At 45.7% G+C, this 18,638-nt stretch overlaps 1 long non-coding RNA gene across 1 annotated transcript; it reads left to right on the top strand.

The window, feature by feature from the left end:
* The first annotated feature begins 3,240 nt into the window (after window positions 1–3,240).
* LOC128084748 (uncharacterized) lies at window positions 3,241–10,098 on the top strand. Its single transcript, XR_008208671.1, has 3 exons — window positions 3,241–3,530; window positions 7,371–7,537; window positions 8,827–10,098. It is a non-coding gene; the product is annotated as an uncharacterized LOC128084748 (long non-coding RNA).
* The last annotated feature ends 8,540 nt before the right edge of the window (window positions 10,099–18,638 follow it).

The following is an 18,638-nucleotide window of genomic DNA, read 5'->3' as shown; positions in this document are numbered from 1 at the left end:
GACGTGTCTTGGTGAGTTTCTGGTTTTGGAAAGATTCCTGCTGTATTGTTAGGCAAGAAACTCGGTTTCTGCAGTTGTTTTCACCCCTGAAATAAATAGCTCCCCCCGTGGAATAAGCTATTCAGCAATTGGTTTCAACAGATGTTTTAAAATAAAATGGTTTTAAAACTCAAATGAAGCGAGCTTAGGAGCAAATGAATTGTACGAGCTTCAAGAAAGTGGTACCCTTTTGTAGGTAAAAAGTTGTTTTGTTTATTTTCCCCCACTTTGGTAACATTTTATTAAGTAGTCAGCGTTCAAAAAGGTGTTTCTCTCTTAGCCGTTAGACGATTGTGTTTAAAAATCTCTTTTCCTTTCTTTTGTTAACAACCGTTACACTCAACCCCGCTGAAACACGACCCATGGACACGGGAAGTAGAATTTTACAGTATGCAAGAAGGATATTCTCTTTTTTTAAATTATTGTTGTTAGTAAACGAAACTTCCTTTGTGCCTATCTTGGGCTTGGGAGGTGGTTCTGATTTGGATGCTTTCTCCATATATGTATGTGCATATCTGCATAGCCCCCACGCAGATATTGAACCAGAGCTGTAAGCGCTGGGTCTGGGTACTAATGGGTGGGGATTGGAGTAGTGGATCTCTGGCAGTGTTTTTGGAGATGGGAGAAAAGGGCAGTGGGCTGTGAAATCACACATTCCTGTCCAATGGAGCTGAAATAATGGTATTGTTCTCTGGAAAAGAGGTTGCTTTTCTCTTCTCCATTCTTCCCCTGATCTGCAGGGACCTGATTGTGCAGTTAATCAGCAAAAAAGCGTTTGATGTAAGGCAGGGCGTGAATTCAAAAGGGCCAGGGGGGATTCAAGAGGGATTCTTGTGTCTGTTAGATTTTTTTTTTCTTTTTTTTCTTTTTTTTTTTTTTTAATTTCAAAATGGTAGGCGTTTGAAAAGCTGTGCTGGTCTCTCGTCAGAGATCCGGGTTTGTAGTGGGTACCGACACTAATTACATCACTTTCTTTGTGGGCTTGACACTTTCCTTCTGGGGAAACCGAAAAAAGAAAAAAATAGATATTTTACAGCAGAACAGAAAGATGTCTTTCCTGGAGCAAAGGTGAGCCCTACATCCCTGCAGCTCATCCCTTCAGCCTGCTGTCGCTCTCCAGAGTGCCTCCTTACGCCGTTCTGCTTAGTGCTTAGCTCTCAAGAGTTCACTCTGAGATAAAGGCTGTGGGGACCAGGTAAGAACCAAGCTGGTTTAGCAGCTCCTGGTGGGGACCTGCTCCCTGCATACGGCACCCAGCTCCACGAGGCTGTAGGCACGGGAGCTTTCCTGTCCCACTCTGGCCCGTGTAGTTTCTCATTGCCACCCTCATTCCAAACGCTAAGAATATTTGAAAACTCCTTTCTTATTTCAGTGCGGCTGTTTCCCAAAGCTTTCAACAAAATGCTTTGTGCTGATTTCTGGTTTTCCTTCTTTCCAAATCGCAGCGTACACAAATACATAAATTCACCGAGATCCTCTGACTTCACGTATTATTCCAGCTACACAGGAAATGACACATCCCAGAGAAAGGGAGCTGCCTTGGATGCTCACGTGAAAAATGTGTAACTGTGCAGCCCGTTCCGAGCAGGTTTCTCAGGTTCTTTCGGCCGCCCCGTCAATGAAGCGCAGGACCATTCCCAGCCCCGGCCCGGTGCTCTGCCCTCGGCCTGAGCGCTGCTCCACTGCGCTGCGCTCTGAGGTTTGGAGCTGCAGACATCGGGGAGTTCTTTGGAATGTTTTGCTGTTGTTTTGCTGCAAATGCGCGGTTGTGCTCTTTCCTCCCTTTGGAAAGGAAGGCTGACATAAAGCGTCCGTTCTGATGTGCGTCCTCTTCAAAGAAGTGCTCCTCGCTGAACGACCGATGTGGCAAAAGAGTGGCGTTTTTATCGTTTTTGAACATCAAGGAGGGAAAGGAGAAAACTGATTTCCCCCCCCCCCCCCCCCATATCTTGGGGTATTTTGTGGTGTAACTCAATCTGATGTCACTGGGGGTGGAGTCTGCACTGCGTTTGCTCAAACCGGAGCTGCCTCGGTTCAAGGCCTCGTGGCTGAAAGTTCTTAAATCTGTGGCAGGCAGGCATGACTATTTCTTCATGAGACCCCCACTGCAATAACGCGTTTTTCATTCTAATCAGCTTCTTAATGCTATTAATTATGATTTCTTTAGTAACATTCTTTCCATCTGCAAGGTTAGTGCAGTCTCACACGAGCACCACCGGTACCATCTGTGTGAAAACACATGTACAAACTCATATAAAACCCTCCTAATTAGGGCTCCAACATACATATGCTTTGTGAATGTGGGTGACAGGCAGAAACAAAGAGGAAAGAGTGGGGCGAGGGAAATTTCACAGAAGTTTCCAAAGATATTTACAGAGGCTGTTATAAATTAACTTTAAAATCTATCCTTGGGGAAGGCTGCTAAATTTGGGAAGAGTAGATTTGATTTTTGTGTTTTCTCTTTTATTTCCAGCTCCCGAGCTGCAAACGTTTGCTCTGTGGACAAAACTGTACAGCTGGGTTCAAAATGAATTGGTAAAACTCCATGGGAGACAGGAACAAATGGATTCATAAAATGTTCACAGGGCAGCACTGCCTAGTAATGTTTAACCTGAACAGCTTGGGCTTTTGGTTTGCTTCAGCATCAAAAAAGTCCCTGCACCTCCCCACGTGGGCTGGGAATCAGAGCCACCCCTGGCTGCTCTCATATCCCAACTTGCTTCCAGTGATGCACGACTACGGCCTCTTTTCTTCTTTCAAAACACACAGGCGTGGAATATGAAGTGCACCATTCCTTCAGACACCGACCTGAACGGTCCCTCGCACTGCCACTGAATGGGTGACATTTCAGCCTTCCCACACTTCAGCTCACGTAGTTTACAGAAGAGTTTTTTTTGGGCTTTGATTCCACCACAGTAGAATCGAACTGTTTAAAACAATTCTGTATGTGTGCCCCCATCCACATATGTATTTGTGTATCACTGCAGTTCAAAGCATCATTTTTTCCCCCTTTCTCTTTCAATGAATGCTGTTGCTTACAGGACTTTAAGATTAACAACATAAACAAAAAACTTCGGACATGTAGGGATATCAAAGTTGTCACAAACGATTTTTAGAAGTTCGAAGTCCACCCTCACTCACCCTCCCAAAACACGCCTTTATTTAGGCTGAGCAATCGTTTTAATGAGATAAAAGCTCAGTATTTTCTTAACATTAGCATTGTCCTATCCGCAGGATTGAAAACAAGAAAGCCAGAGAATCCCCATGTTCCTTTCGATAGAAAGAAATAATTAGAATTGTTCCCTAGCTAGCAGATGGCCAGAAATACCTTCTGTGTTTCCACAAACACGTCCCATCGATTGCTTCAAAGTGACTGAACGTAAGCAGCACGCAGCACAGAGATCTGCCATCCCCGCCGATCAGAGCCCACAAAGCACACTCTGTGCTCGCTGACATCGGCGGAGCGGAGGGGAACGTGAATGAGAAAACCGGTCAGTAAATGCGAGTTGTGAATGAGGGATTGGATGGGGGAAAAAAAAAGAAAGAAAGAAAGAAAAAAAAAGAATAAGAAAGAAAAGAAATAAAAGGAAAAAAAAAAAAAAAGAAGGAAAAGAAAATAAAAGAAAAAAAAAGAAAGGAAAGAAAAAAAAAGAAGGAAAAACAAGGGGATGCACGGCTACACAGCTCGTGCCCAAATCCGTGTCGTTCCACAGACCGTACACGGCGGCTTTGCCCCGGGCCCGCAGCAGAGGGGCTTCGTGCGGGGCGGCTCTGCTCGCCTCTCCCCCCGGCGCTCCCCTTCCCCTTTTGTAAATCACAACGAGGAGGTTTTATAGTGAGTCTAATTCTCACTCCCTCCATTTCCTTCCTCTCTGCATTTTTTATCCCCCTGCAGCCCGCCCCTCCCCTGCCTGCAGCCCTGCTATTGATTAACCACTTCGCTGCTCCCCGCGCTGCCCGGCCCGGCCCCTCGCAGCCCCCACCCGGCGGCACCCCGGCCCGTCTGCGCGGCGGAGCGGGGGGGCGGGCAGAGCCCCGGGGCTGCGGGCGGCCGGAGCGCGGCCCCGAAGCGGCCGAGGGCGGCGGGATGCATTGATTAGTATTGATGGCTTTGGTAGCTTTAATGGATTTGTTGTTGGTGGGAGGTGGGGAGCTTTCTGCCTCGCTTTGAATTCTAACCCCCCGGCCGGGAGCTCGCTCCTAATTGCATGCACAGCATTCCTTCGGAGTGGGTGGTATCACCTTTTACTGCTGCTCCCTTCCACGGGGAAGGCCTGTAAAAAATGCCTTTCATGTGCCCGAAAATCAATACCCGGGGCTCTGGATGGCTGCTGTAAAAACAAAACAAAACCGTGTCCCTCCCCTGGAAAATAAATAAACAAATAAACAAACAAATAGATAAATAAGGAACAACCGTAATAACCAGCATATGAGCAGCAGGGCAAAAGAGCCCCTCGGAGCTGCCCGCCCCGCAGCCCGACGTGGGTGAGTGGGTCCCTGCCGCCCCCAGCACCGAGCTGTTTGTGCAGCTGCCGGGATCCGGGCAGAAACAACGGACGGGGCTCGAAAACGCCTTCTGCAGGGGCAGGGAGGATGGAGGTCAGGAGCAGTGCTTAAAAGGTTAAAAAGGATGGAGTGAGTGGGAAGTTACAGAGTTATGGGTGGAGTTACCACACTTTAAAAAAAAGCACAACGGAGTGAAAAAAAATCATCTTTCAGTGAATGTCACGGCGGTGTGCGGGCGCCGTGCCTCGCTGCGGCCAGCGCCGGGCTTCGGAAATGAGGAACGAGGCTTTTTCCTCGGAAACTCTTTAACCGAGTTCATTTCTCATCCTGCCCCGGAGCGTGCGGGAGCGAGACAGGCTGACGGGCGGGCGGACCTCGTGCCCACCGCTCCCTACTGGATCTTCCTTCCTTTAGCGCTGAGGGAAGAGAGAGGGGTCGTTAAGCATTTAGAAATCCACGTACAATAAATCAATGTGTTTCTGTCAACTACATTTCAATTCAATGCCGTTGTTTTCACGGAGCTATTTCATTGATATGGGGCAACTCACCTGTAAGTAATTACAGCTGACTTGCTTTCTAGCAGAGACTAACACAGGAGCAGAAAGGGGATGAAGGTTAGCTCAAAGGAATCCTGCGGGGCTTTGGCATGGGTATAAAAGTGAACAGCAATGCTGAATCGTCATTTAAAAGAAAACTCATGGCTGTGCCTGAAAGCTTCATTTCAATTTAAAAACAGAAAGAACGTGACAGCGTTCCATCAGAAAAGGGTATGGAGCAGAGAAAAGCTCCAAAGCGTCAAACAGGCAGAAGTTCCTCTATTAGTTGTTTGAGGAATCTGCCAGTCTCGGATTTCATGCAGTTTCAAACAGTTTGTGCGATATTTGTTGGTGTAATTCTACTTCTTGTTGAGGCTGTGTTGGCGCTGAGCTGCGTTTGTTTGAAATGAGTTTATCAGCGTAACACTGAGAGATGAGGTTACTCAAGAGTGCACTGCTTTGAGTGAGATCGTTTAAGTGGGGCCACACAGCGAAAAAAAAACCCACAACAACACAGAGAGCCTTTTAAATGATCATTTGTTTTCTATCTAATGTTTTAAAGAGCATGTGCAGACAGTTTGGTGTAAAATCCTACTTGAATCACAGTTCAAATGCTTCGTAATTTCATGCATGATTTTTAGCCAGAGCAAAGTGCCCCAAATATTTTGCATTAATTCAGACTACTGTGCAGAACTTTCTGCCTGATCAGAAGGTGCTTCAGCAGGGTTCCTGGGGTATTTTCTATTCAGACAGTTCTGAGCTTCTGACTAACCAAATTCTGAATAGAAAGAACCTTTTTCAGGATCAGCTGATTTCAGGCAGCTCATCCTTCCACCACTGGAGAAGCATTGTTTGTGTGCATTTTAAAACAGAATACTTACAAACAAAATCCCTCCCTGAAATGCCTAGGATGCACTCCTGTGTAGCTGTTGTGGCTGTGCTCTGTAACCTCTTATTGCAGCACAAGTATCAAGTCTGTTTCACTGCATTGGACAATGAAAGCGCACTCTCGGCTGGCCAGGGAGACAGCAGGGCTGTGCTGGGGCTGCAAGTGGTTTTTGGAAGGCGCTGCAGTGACAAAACAGGATCTTCCTTTCTTTAATGTTCAGGGCATTCCTTTTTTTTTTTTTTTTTTTTTTTTTTTTTTTTTTGCATATATACTAAAAAGAAAATCCACAGAACTTCATCAGAAACCAAATCTGGGATTCAGTTCTTCCCTCCTGTCTAAATCTGTTTCCTAACTGTTGATTTTTAAGCAGTTGTGTTTTTTTTTTTAATAGCAAAACAAAACAAAGTGAAGTGTATCACACACTGTCTGGAGAGCATGGGATGAGGAGGGTTATTTCCTTCATTCACTGATTTAATCGTAACAGTTTAGGAATTTCATTTGTTTGAGATCTCCAGCACGGTTATCCTGCAGCCATTTCAGTGCCCGGATCTATTTGATGTTCATGAAAACGAACCAAAGCACGAAGGCGGCTCCGCAGCCCCCCGGCAGCGCTGCCTGGGTGTGTGAGCGCCGAACCCCGGGGCGGGCAGCAGGGTGCTGTGGGCAATGGACCTGAGGGACACATCTCTGCTGCACCAAGGATTTAATGCGAGAATAGGTCAGCAGAAAGGTTTCCTCTTTCTTACATTATCAGTGAGATGTGTGCCAAGCAAGAAGATGTTTGCAGGGGTGCAAACGCAGCGTGTCTCTGGGCAGTGTTAGCGGGGGTTGTTTCTCTGATAAATGTTGGAATCGTGGCTTTTTAGCCAAAAAATCCCATCAGTAAACACTTGTGCAAATGCAGCGAGTGTATTTCAAAGTGGCTGACTGACACAAGGGGAATTAAGGAGTTATGGTTTGATTATCAAACAAATGGTTTCGTTCAAAAAACTTAGGAATCTGCAGCCTAAACTGGGGGACTCGGGGGGAGCACGAGTGTCTGAGCACCCAGGTCGACTGTGTCATAAACTGCCCCTCAAAAGGAAACAGAACCTGCAGAGAAGTGCTCACAGTATTGCTCACACGGCTGCTGCATTGCATCCTAGAATTGAAGACCTCATTGCTTTTAGCTGTTAACCAATATCGCCATGTTTTAAACCTGCAGCCTTGGAGAATGCTTCTAAAGTTAAATCTAATCTTTGTGTTTCTCAGTAGCACCCACAAGGATTAATTTTAAATAATATTATTTAAAACTTTGTTTCGAGATTAATTTCCCATTACCTCAAAATTCATCTGGGCTTCTCATCTCATAAATCCAAAACAGTTGATGCTGTCATTTAGTTCAGGCATTTTCTCTTAAGCTGCATACCTGCTATTCAAGTGCCCCCAAAGGTTGGTGCTTCAGCTACACGTCCCATGTCGCCCGGTGGTTCTCATCCAGCTGTCTGACTGGGCAACCGAGCAGATCACCTTCCTTTAATTAGAACCAACTGTTCCTCATCATTTACAACGAGAGATAGCAAACGAGGTAAGCGAGACTTTGTTGGCGCAAGCGGAAAATGAAAACAAATGAACTAACAAGCCCTGCAAACTAGCCTTTGCAATGACAGATTTTCTTTGGCTAATACCTTGCACACATTGTGCATTTAACCACAGGGAAGCAGTGGGTGCTTAAGGTGAAAAAGAGCCCTTAGAAACATTTCAGCTAATACCATTATGTCCTTCACGTAGTTCTGTGTACATTTCATGTCAGTGGGGAAAAGGAGCAATGACATTTGGGTATTAATACACCTCGAAACTGGGAAGTGCTGCTTCAGTGCAGCTGGGAGCCGCTCTGTGAGAGCTGAGCTTCTGCACCCACTGAGATCCGTAGCTGGAAAACAACAGCCCACAGGGACGGCGAGTTGTGCAGTGAGCGCCCCGACCCACTGTGAGCCCACAGCCAAGCCTGCACGGATCAGAGAGCTCTGCTGGAAACACTCCTGCGGAACAGCAGCTCTCTGTCGGCGAAGGTGGAATTTAGGTCGTAGAAATCATCGACTAAGATCCAACAGATAGCAGTATCTTTTCAAGACATTTAAAAATAGTCCTTGTCCACAAAGTCATCTTTCTGACTACACGACTGTAGCAAATGCTGCAGAGAATTCGGCATTAGCTGAGTGCAGAGGGTCCCTGCTGGTCTCAGTCCTCCAGGTATTCTTCGCAGTGGACCGAGTCCACATTTGTAACATTCAAATGCGTTTTCCCAAACGACCTCAAAGACCTTTTAAATCAATATTTGGATGATCAGGGAGCAAATGTTTGAATTGGGAAAGGAAGGGGCGAATGCAGCCCGCGCATGGCTGCTGCGTCAAGCAGCGGGGGGGAGAGGATGGGGGTGCAACGCTGCGCCGGGCTGCGCTGGGCTGGGCGGGCGCCCCGCGGCGGTTCGGGGCTGTCAGCTCCACTGCGGACGGACGATGTGGGGGGAATCACGGCGCCGTTCGGAAAGGGCTGAGTTTTGCCCGGTTACTAATGACGCGGAGATAGAGAATAGGGTGAGAGACTTCGGGGCAGCATCGTTCACCAGTTCTTCCAGGTACTTCATCTGATGTTGGCAGTGAGGTGGAAGACTTGCAATTCGTGGCAGAAACCAGAGGGAGCTCATTTTTTGTCCTAAGCTTAGAAGGAAACTCCTTTGGTGCTGTAAGCACAACTGAAATCCTTTACGTGGTCAAAAAATTAAGAGAAAAATCACTCTCTTAAGACCTGATAGAGGAAGCTTCTGGCATCCTTATGTCTCAGCTCAGCTTTTCTCTTTCTCATTTAAAAATTCAGGAGAGGAGAGATGTATGCCTAGCAGTGATTAAGAAAAATTCAACAACCCCATTGAGAACACCTGGATAACGTTTGAAACAGATTATTAGGGTTTCTTCCAAGCGTGCACGTAAGCTTTGTCCAACAGGAGCTGACTCAGATGCAGTGCGGTTCCATCACTGCTCCCAGCTGGCTCTTGGCAGACCTCGTCTTGGTTTCAGCACAACTCTCAGAAGACACTGATACTGAAAATTACTACTGGAAAGAGATGGCCAGCTTTTCTGCACCGCTCACATAGAAGATGTGTGCTCTGGACTTCTCATCCGGACTCCTGAAATATTGTGTTAAAAGAAATCATCAAAAGAAATCCCTAAAACCTTCAAACTCATAACCTGATGGCGTGTGCTTTTGTTAAGGGTGTGTTGAACTATCCTGTTATTATTCAAGGAACAATCAAGATAGCATCTCTTTAAGCTACATTGATTCAAAGTCTCACAGACTGACACAGACAGAGCAGAGAGTGCAAATTAATATGGTGAGGGATGGTGCACACTTAAACCACGCTTTGAAACAACACACTGCTCCAGAAGGCGGTCTGCTGAGAACACCCTCATCTCATTTAACTGAAATTAATTGAAATTAAACGAATTCTCAATACGTCAAAAGCGATTGTAAAAAGAACAATGTGCATTGCAAACCCCTCCACCTCAGCAGCCATTATGTTTAAAGGAAATCTGTGATCTGCAACCAATTAGGAGCAAAATGGTTGTAAAATATTTAATTTGCGAGTAGCATTTTAAATTCAGTAACAGCTCTAGCAAAATGGGTAAGTAAATGACATTAATCACTCTTGATACTAAATTATCCCTATTTTGCTTCCAAGACAGGAATCAGACTGGGCGATGTTTTCTATTAGTTAAATACATCCATAATCCAATGAAAGCCTAGGAGGCCATTTAACTAATAGGAATTTCAACATCCTTGCTGTTCCTTTATTTTGCGTGCTTTTTAAAGGTCGTATAACCGTTTTAAAGAGTCACCCCTTGATGTTTCAGCAGAGGCAGTAAGCGTTGTTTTCCCGATAAGAGCGATTTCAGACAGGTAGAACAACGTTTCCTGCAGTGAAGACTAAACACCAAGCTCATTTGAACTGATTTTAACAACTCCATGGCCTAGAGGAAAATACTGCTCTCTGGCCTACAACACCAGCACTTCGGTTTGGTTTTGTTGTTGTTCTTGCTTTTGTTTCAAAGAGGAAGAATTTTTGGTGGATTACATAAGGCAATAAAATGTAAGTGGTTACTTTCCACAGCTGAGCTTTGGTTTCTTGGTATCTTGTTTGTTTGAATAAATGCATAACAAGTGCAGAGTGGTGCAAGTGCTGCTCTGCTCCCCGAGGGGCTCGGCGCGGCCACAGCCTCACGCTCACCTGCTTCCCAGGCTTTTTTATACCCTCTGGCTGCGTGTTTCCATTTCTCATTCATGAACACTGAGGTTGTATTTTTAATACATTTTAAAAGAAAATAAACATATTTTTAAAGCCCATTTTAATTCACAAACGTCTGAGGTTAGATTCAGCTTCTCAAGATGAATTATTTCCTGCCTTCTTTCTTGTAAATATCTTCCACCACCAACCACCTTCTGCAGATAAAACTTTACCAATTAGTCATTTACAGACATAAACTCACAAGGCAAAAAACAGCCTTTGCAGCTCTAGGCCTCTTTGATGATGATGATGTTTACAAATGCTTTCAGTGCTGCTCTAGTAATGTGCACTTTGCCATTAGCTCTCTGAAACTGTTCAACACACAGAATGTGCCTTTCAGTAAGTCAGATGGCAAGAAAGATTGTTCCTTTCATTACATGCAGGACACTTATAAAATAAATAGTGGCCAGGGAGAATGTACCGCAGCCTGACTTCATCAGGCTGAAGAAAGATGTCTTTTTCACAGTGATTCCACTGAATGAACAGGTCACTTGTGTGAAAAGTGTCCCGGTGCGATTGCCACCATGCCCGTGTTGCCTACCAGTAGCAGGCTGTGGTGCCAGGTGATGGCTGTGCTCACTGCTCGTCAACCCCTGCATGAGAGACACAACCAACCCCTCTTCTTCTCTTCTGTGGTTTCTCCAGTTCTTTGACAATTGTGGTTCTCTCCTTTTGGTGTCAGTTTCACCATCAGGACAGACTGGTTCCTGGCAGTGCTATCACACATGGCAAAAAAAGCTCTATGTTCGATGGAGATGCAGGAGGTTAAAAGGGTTAAATCAGTCAAGAGAGACATGAGTGATCTGCACTGCCTGAACAGAAGCAGAAGTTTAGTTCCTGAACTGTGCAGCCCACAGGAAGAGTAAGTGAGACAAATGTCAGAACCCAGGGAGTGAGAGCAAGCAGAGACGTTTATACTGTTTGAACATCACAGGTGTTAGAGCCCTTTTATTGCTGCAAGCACTCTCAGATGAACAGCAAAGTGTCCATTTGGAGTCAGTCTGAAGAGAGCACGAGGTATCCCAGCTCAGCTCTCCTGTGCACTCTGGTTTTCCTCCATTTGTCTGCTGGGATCGACTTTTCCCTCTCCTGGAACTGCTTCACAGCTCAGTTTATCTCAGTACAACCAGGTTTTGCTTTACGAGTGACCTGGAAGAGGCCAGTACTTGGAGAATAGGCAGCATGTTCCATTTTCATCTGAGTACTGGACACTCTGAGGAATGCACAGGTGAGGAAGACGAATCACCTGCCCTGTGCATTTGCTTCCCCACGATGCTCTCCTGTAATCCACAGGATTACCTAAACGTCGGCTGAGTTTTGAGTTTGCTGAACGTCTACCAAAATATTTTAATAGATAATTTTGCTATTTCAAGAAAGAGAAAAGTAGCTAGAATAAACTGGACCAAATCCTTAACCCTGTGGTGCAAAATCTCTCCATCAGAGTTTTAATAACTATGTTAAAACGAAAGTCAGAGAGAGAGAGTAGTACATTGTAAGAATAGAATCAAACTCCTCCAGCAATAGAATATCCCTCTTTGTGAGGTGATTACAGTGTGGCTGTGCATCATAGTCTCTGCCTGGATGCAAGAATAGGAAATGCTCCGAGTAATGGCAGATTCCTGGGAATTTGTCATTAGGGCATGTATTTGCTTGTCAGGAGAGAAAACCTTACCTTGAGTCCTCTCATACTTACACACTGTGGGGCAAAGCAAGCACCAGGGTATCTACTCCTCGTATCTGTTGTCTGGTTATGTGTGTGCAGGGCATGAAGCTCTCCAATCTCAAGAAAAAATGGGAGAGGGAGTTGAAGTTTTGAGCATAAATATTGAAAATTGTCTCTGGGTCAGCAGGAAAATAAATCAGAGTATGCTCAGAACATGGATCTGCTTAAATAAATGTTCTTAGCGCATGGCACTGAGATTGCTGATGATCACGGTCTATTGATGCCTACACAGTCTGGTGTCCTTACTCCAGGGTTCTTGGATTTCAATTACATTCTTTTGTCTCCTGTCTGCAGATAGAGGGGGAGCAGGTTTCCTATGGTTGAGTTCCCGGAAGAAAAAACTGGGATCTGATTGCTTTGTCCCCCTGAGACATTGGCTCCTCTGGGGACAGTAACTGAGGTGTTCCAGGTTCAAACAAGGGCTGCACAGAAATGTGAAGCAGCCTATTTGATGACATATTTTTTCTTGCTTTCCTCCATTTCGTAAGACCTCAGAGAATCTGGACAATAAGGTTTTTCCCTGCACTGTAGTCCAACACTATCTCCACCTCGGTACAGTTATGCGGTGTGGCTCTGCATCAGCACTGCTGCTGAGTCTCTGAGCTCTGCTGATAGGAATGAGAGATATTTGGGAGAAATGTGCACATGACTTCTGTGGTGTCCTGTCATCAGAGGAAGGTGGGCACGCCTCTAGTAGATCAAAAGAGCGATCGCAGGTTTGTTCCAGAGCAAGGCACTGACCTAATTCAATGTGTTCAGAAAACAGAGATGGGAAAACCCCTGTTAGTCTCTCTAGTCAAACTGCAGTTATTGGTGGCAGGACCTGTGCACTGAGAGACAGCGATCTCTGGTAAGGTGGGTGAAAAGGAAGAACTGCAGAAGTCAGGATCATTTCCCATAGTCTTTAGAGATGTGGGTCAGGTCCCTGGGAGCTGACCAGGTTTAGCATTAGAACTCCGTGTAAATGAGTCTCTCCCAGAGTGTTTTACTCTCCAGGTATCAGGTCAGTGCTTTCCTGCACAGTTTTATTTATGCACTGTGCTTAGGAGTGGCTGATTATTCGTGTTTTAGGATGACAGAGTATCACTCCTTTCAATTCTCTGAACACAGATGATGCCTCACATTCAGTTTTCAGATGATGGTATGTTTTGGGGGAATGAAGAATGACTGCACATGTGCAGGGTGCTGTCAAGTACAACACAGGGAACTGGCACCCAGCTGAAAGCCAGCAGGATTTTATTTTTACGTGAACACTTGTTTTTGAGTGAAAGAATTCCAACGCCATCAGCACTTGTGAGCAGCGAAAGAAAATGTTCAGGTGACGATGTGCGCTCGGTAGAAAAGCTGCTCTTCCTACAGCGGTGGGTTAAAGTCTGTTTTACTGCAGGATTTCATTGGGGTTGACTGGAATTTGGCCTGAGTAAGGTGCTCAAGGTTTTTCTTCAAGTAACTTCACAGTTATTCGGCATGGAGAACTGGGAACCACGTGATGCTCCTGGCATCGTGTGATGTTCCCACTCCTGCTGCAGGAGCACACTTATCTGAAGATTAAGCAGAACTTGCCCTTACAGAAGTGCACACTCACGCTGAAGGCAGACAAAGACCTTGGAGCTTTTGTGTAATTGGAACTCAAGTTATTTATTCAACTGTCCACCGTGGCAGGAATTTTTCTGCTAGATATATAATTCCCTACTTTTTTTCCTCAAACAAGAGAACCAGAGGGTGAAAGGGTTGAAGATTAAAATGTAAACAGCAAAATTTATTATAATTACAAGAGTGTTTCAAATTATTTCCTTAAACTGCAACATAATTTACCTCTAGTCAAGGTCTCTATTGGTGGTGAAAGAGGAAACTGCTTGACCTTGGGGTGACCTCTGGCCCCCGGGGGTCAGCGCCCGAGGAATGCGCAGATGTCACGGTTCATAAGCAAGGACAGAAACTCTCAGGTTTCCCAGGCAGAGAGGCGCCAGTTAGGGGATGGGGCCAATATGTGCACCTCCCTTTGAAGCAACCACTTGTACCTGAAATCGCTTGGAAAACAAGCGTGTGCTGGACTAGGGATGAGAAGAGAGCAGGGCAGGATGGGGGCTTGCTCCAGGAACAGGCGCAAGCAGCAAGGAGCTTGTAGGAAATGCAAAGGCTCAAACAAGAAGGGCCCATGTCTGCATTGCCTTGCTGTGTGTGGAATGCTGCGAATGTACATGGTTTGCAGTACAGGGCCATGTGCAGCACCTGGCAGATGCTTTGACTGCAACAAACCAATGCAGCTTGTCAGTACAGCAAAAGCAATGTTCTCCACCCATGGCAGTGTGAAGAGAGGAGAGTGAAACAGAAGGATTTATTGCCCACGCTATGTCAAGAAAAACTGGGCATGGTCTGAGTTAATGCGGTGCAAATTGCTGTTAGGACTTTTGGAACATCAGCAAAGATCCTCGAGGTAACCCAGATCTGCTGTTCAGCTTGCCTGCTCTCTGCCCCACAAGAAAGCAGTTTGCTTTGCCAAACAGTTTTCTTTTGACAAACGAAAAGAAGCATTTGAGACAAAAAAATCAAGAAGTGCTTTAAGAAAATTGTTCCTAATAAATGCCAATAAATAAAGTCTGAGCTGAAACAAATTGCGTGGTGAATATTAAGCTAAGGGAGAGAAAATTATACCCACAATAATATTCAAATAAGTAATGAGATGAGGGCAAAGCACAGACACGAGGTTCATTTTAATATTGAAATCGTAACTTATGTATCAAAATAAAATTTATATTCAAGGAAATTGTGAACCCAAGGGTTCCTTTTAACTATTTTCAGTCTACAAACCACAAGTCGTGCTAAGCATGATCAAAGTACTGCACAATTAGTTTGGTCTTAAATCACTATAATTGTCAGCCTAGGTTGTAATCAGAGAAACATTGTTCTGAGGCAGCAGCAAACTTGTCCTGGTTGTAATCTGGGGAAAATTCGAGAAAAATGCTGGGATGTGGTTGATCCCCAGGAGCACAGCATGAGTACGTGGGGACATTGTGCTCACCACGACTAGCACCAGAGAGACTGCACCGAATTTGAGACTGCCAGGCTGCCTCTCCACCAGGGCCAGGACCTCTTTACTGCTTCTGATCAGATCCATGCCTCAGTTTCCTTTGTGGGAATAGTGGGGATGATACCAGAGAGCCTTTATGAAGAGTAACTCGTGAATGCTACAGAACACGTGAGCTTCAGGTGGTGCTGCAAAGTGCCTGCATGTGCCAGTTGCAGGTTGATAGGAAGAGGAGGCTGGAAGCGCAGCACAGAGCGCTTGGATGGAGAATGCAGGAGTGCCAAGAATGACTGCAATGCAAGCAGGAGCCTGCTGGCACACTGCTCCTTTAATGATGCTGGCAGCACGTTATCTGGAAGCTGCAATGGTTTTCTGAATAGATTGCTTGGAAGTTTCAGGTTGGAGAGCTCTTCTAGGGGCTTTGCCAACAGCACAACAGAATAGGGGAAAAGAAAGATCAAATGCTTTTGTAATTATTAACAGTGTTGGTTTTGTTTTTTGTTTTTTTTTCCAATTAAAGAGATCTTCCAGGAATACAGGAAATAAAGCTGGTCTTTGAAGGAATCGTGCTTTCTAGGCATTAAAAGAGAAGAGGTAGCTTTAATCTGGACTTTGCTATGGAGAAACTGAAGGGCATTTCCCCTCTGGAAGCCCTGAAAGGAGAACTTGCTCAGCAGTGCAAATGAAGAAAACAACAGGGCTTTGTGCTGGAGGATCTCAAAGCGTTTTCTGATCTGGACCAGGAAATGTAATACCTCCTGGGAGCTGCACTAAATTGGAAACAGGGACACTGAAAGCTCACTCAACTCTGCTCCGGCTGCGTGCAGCCACGTTTCCACCCATGCTGGTGGACCAGAAAAGCAATGTTTTGACAACTTGAGTCTTCAGCTGTGACTTCTCTATAGGGATGTGGGAGATCAGTGGGCAGTGTAGGGTTAGTGAAGAAGTGGTTAAGAGAAGGGAATTAACTTTGCCACCTTGCATCCAGCCAACCCTGAGGCTTTCCTTGGCCTTGGAAGAACGGCCACATTCTCACCTTGACTGTTTTTGACTAGTGAACATCTGTGCTCCCAAAAATGTGGATAACAGCATGGTGGCAATGGGGGGGTAGGGGGACATTGGCTGAGCAGGGTTTACATTGCACAGCAAAGCTTCCCTCGCTGAGTTTCGGAAGGAACTGAAGGAAGCACAAACACCATTTACCCCTTCAGTCATCTTCTAGCCACTGAAATGTAGTGAAGAGTAGACAAGAGGACTGTGAATGTGGAGGGTGATGGTTAGTGTGAGAGGTGGAGTCAGGGGCTTGGTCTCTTCTCCCGTGCAACTATCGGTAGGATGAGAGAGAACGGCCACAAGTTGTGCCAGGGGAGATTCAAATTGGATATTAGGAAAAATTTCTTCACTGAAAGAGCGGTCAGGTGCTGGAATGGGCTGCCCAGGGAGGTGGTGTGTTGTCCATCCCTGTAAGTGTTCAAGAAACATTTAGGTTTGGTACAAAGGACATTGTTTAGTGGGGCAGTACTTGTGGTAGGTGAACAGTTGGACTGGATGATCCTGAAGTTCTTTTCCAACTTCAGTGATTCTACAATACTAAGATTCTATGACTGAGTAAATCTTTTGGCTCCGTTATCAATGTGTGTGTTTGGTGGTACATCACATCTCAGTTCTTCATCACAAAAGCTTTATGAGTGTGGCCCTGTGTCTAGTCGGCACACTTTTGTGTATCTTAATGTGAAGCAATAGTCGGTTTTGCTCTTGTGCGGATTTGAGTATCCAATGCACTTGAGAACAAACAAATCCCAGCACTGTTGCACCAACTTGTGTTTGATCCCAGCTTCTGATTGCATACGAGCTGGATGCGCCCTGGAAAGTCTGTCACCACGTGAGTCAGCCCAGGCCAGGTAGCAGGATGCAGTCCATAAAGTTGGTGAGGGGGAGAGCAGTAATAAAGCAAAGGAGAAGAGGTGAACCAAGACTGCTTCTGGTATTTTTTTCCCCCATTTCATGAGAGGGGATGGAGGGACAGCTTCTGGGAGGTGGTGATGGGAGGGCTCCTCCTTTGAGTGCCTCCTCTCAGGAAACAAAACTCTTCCCCATGAGAAGCCAAGGAAAGCAGAGGAGACAGAGGGAAAGAAGTGAGATGGCGGTGCTGCAGCCAGCCCTCTGGCAGCGCTGAAAGCTGGTGATGGAGGCTGTTTCCCAAGCAGACAAAACCCGGAGCTGCTTCTTCAGCTCTCCTTTGGCTAGTCTAAGTTTTTCATGCTGATGGGAAGGAATTGCTGAGGTGGGAATGGTGGGGAGCGGTTTTGTGTGATTCTTCCACTTGAGTGTAGAAAACAGGGAGCGGAAGGTGCAAACTTTCAAAGAGGTCACAGAAGTGGGAGGTCTGATTCTGTTTTCCAAGCCGTGTCTGTTAGACATGAGTGCAGGGGGGGTCGCTGAGCTCTGCTGCCCGGCGGGGCTCAGCAGGCAGCGGGCGGGCAGCGGCACTGCGCGGCCAGCAGCTCCCGCGGCGCGGTGGGAGGGAGGAGGCCGAGTTTTGCTTTGCTCTGCTAATGGCATCTCGCCGCGGCCAGGCGCTTGTGTTTAAAATCACACCGCTTGTTTGTGGTTATGCAAAGGGTTACGCTGGAGCTGAGTACAGCTTACTGGTGCGCCTTTAAGCACAGCAGCCACTTTTTCAGTGATCACCTAACATGCTGTAATTTGCTGGATCTAAAAACTAGGCATTTTCCCAGAGCAGAAAACCCATTCTGGACTGAATGGCAGGTATTAGCAGCTGCTCTCCTGGAGAAGGGCAGCCCTGCTGCAATCTGTTTCCTCCCCAGCCCTTCCCAATTTGCTGATACATTTTGGGGAGAGGATACCAGGGTCTCCTCATGCAGGTTTTGATTCAATGTAAGATTTATTTCTGAGGAAGAGGCAGATTTACCTGTTTAGGTGGTATTATCTTGACTCTATTGGCATCAATATCCTCTTGGACAAAAGGAAAAAAAAGGCCAGAAAGTCACCCTGTATGGACACTGCCTTGCCAATAATGGTACTACTCACTGATACTACTCACTAATATTAGGATTCTTGTTGCATCTGAACCAATCCATGGCATGTCTATAATAGGCCACAAGTAAAGACAAAAAGGGACAGATATGAAAGGGAAGATGCGATAGGGTCTCAGTTTAAGGCTGGCCATGGACTGTATATGACATTCTTGTAAGTAAACTGACAGTGTCCAGGTTTATAATAGCTAAACTCCTCAGTTTCCTTTATGTAAACATTTCACTCTAATGGAACATTATACCCAGGACTGTGCTTCAGCAGACACACATGTATATGAATTGCATAAAGATAGACCAATAGATAAATAGATATCTGGATTTAATAAACACTCACATTCTAACACTAGTAGGCTGGTGAAATCTTACAGAGAGGGAGTGGGAGACTGAAGGAAAATACAAAATACTGCTGAGAGTTTACAGACTGGAACAACTGGAAGCACTCAGCATCAAAAGAATGAGGGGAGAGAAAGGCCAAGATGGAACAGGCAAATTCAACATTAATAACATTTTCCCATCTCGCTGCAACGGACGCCTGCTTTT

This window comes from Tympanuchus pallidicinctus, unplaced genomic scaffold, assembly GCF_026119805.1.
Source record: "Tympanuchus pallidicinctus isolate F22 unplaced genomic scaffold, pur_lepc_1.0 scaffold28, whole genome shotgun sequence".
NCBI classification, from domain to species: domain Eukaryota; kingdom Metazoa; phylum Chordata; class Aves; order Galliformes; family Phasianidae; genus Tympanuchus; species Tympanuchus pallidicinctus.
Note: the sequence above shows the minus strand (reverse complement) of the source record. Positions and strands in the feature narration are given on the sequence as shown.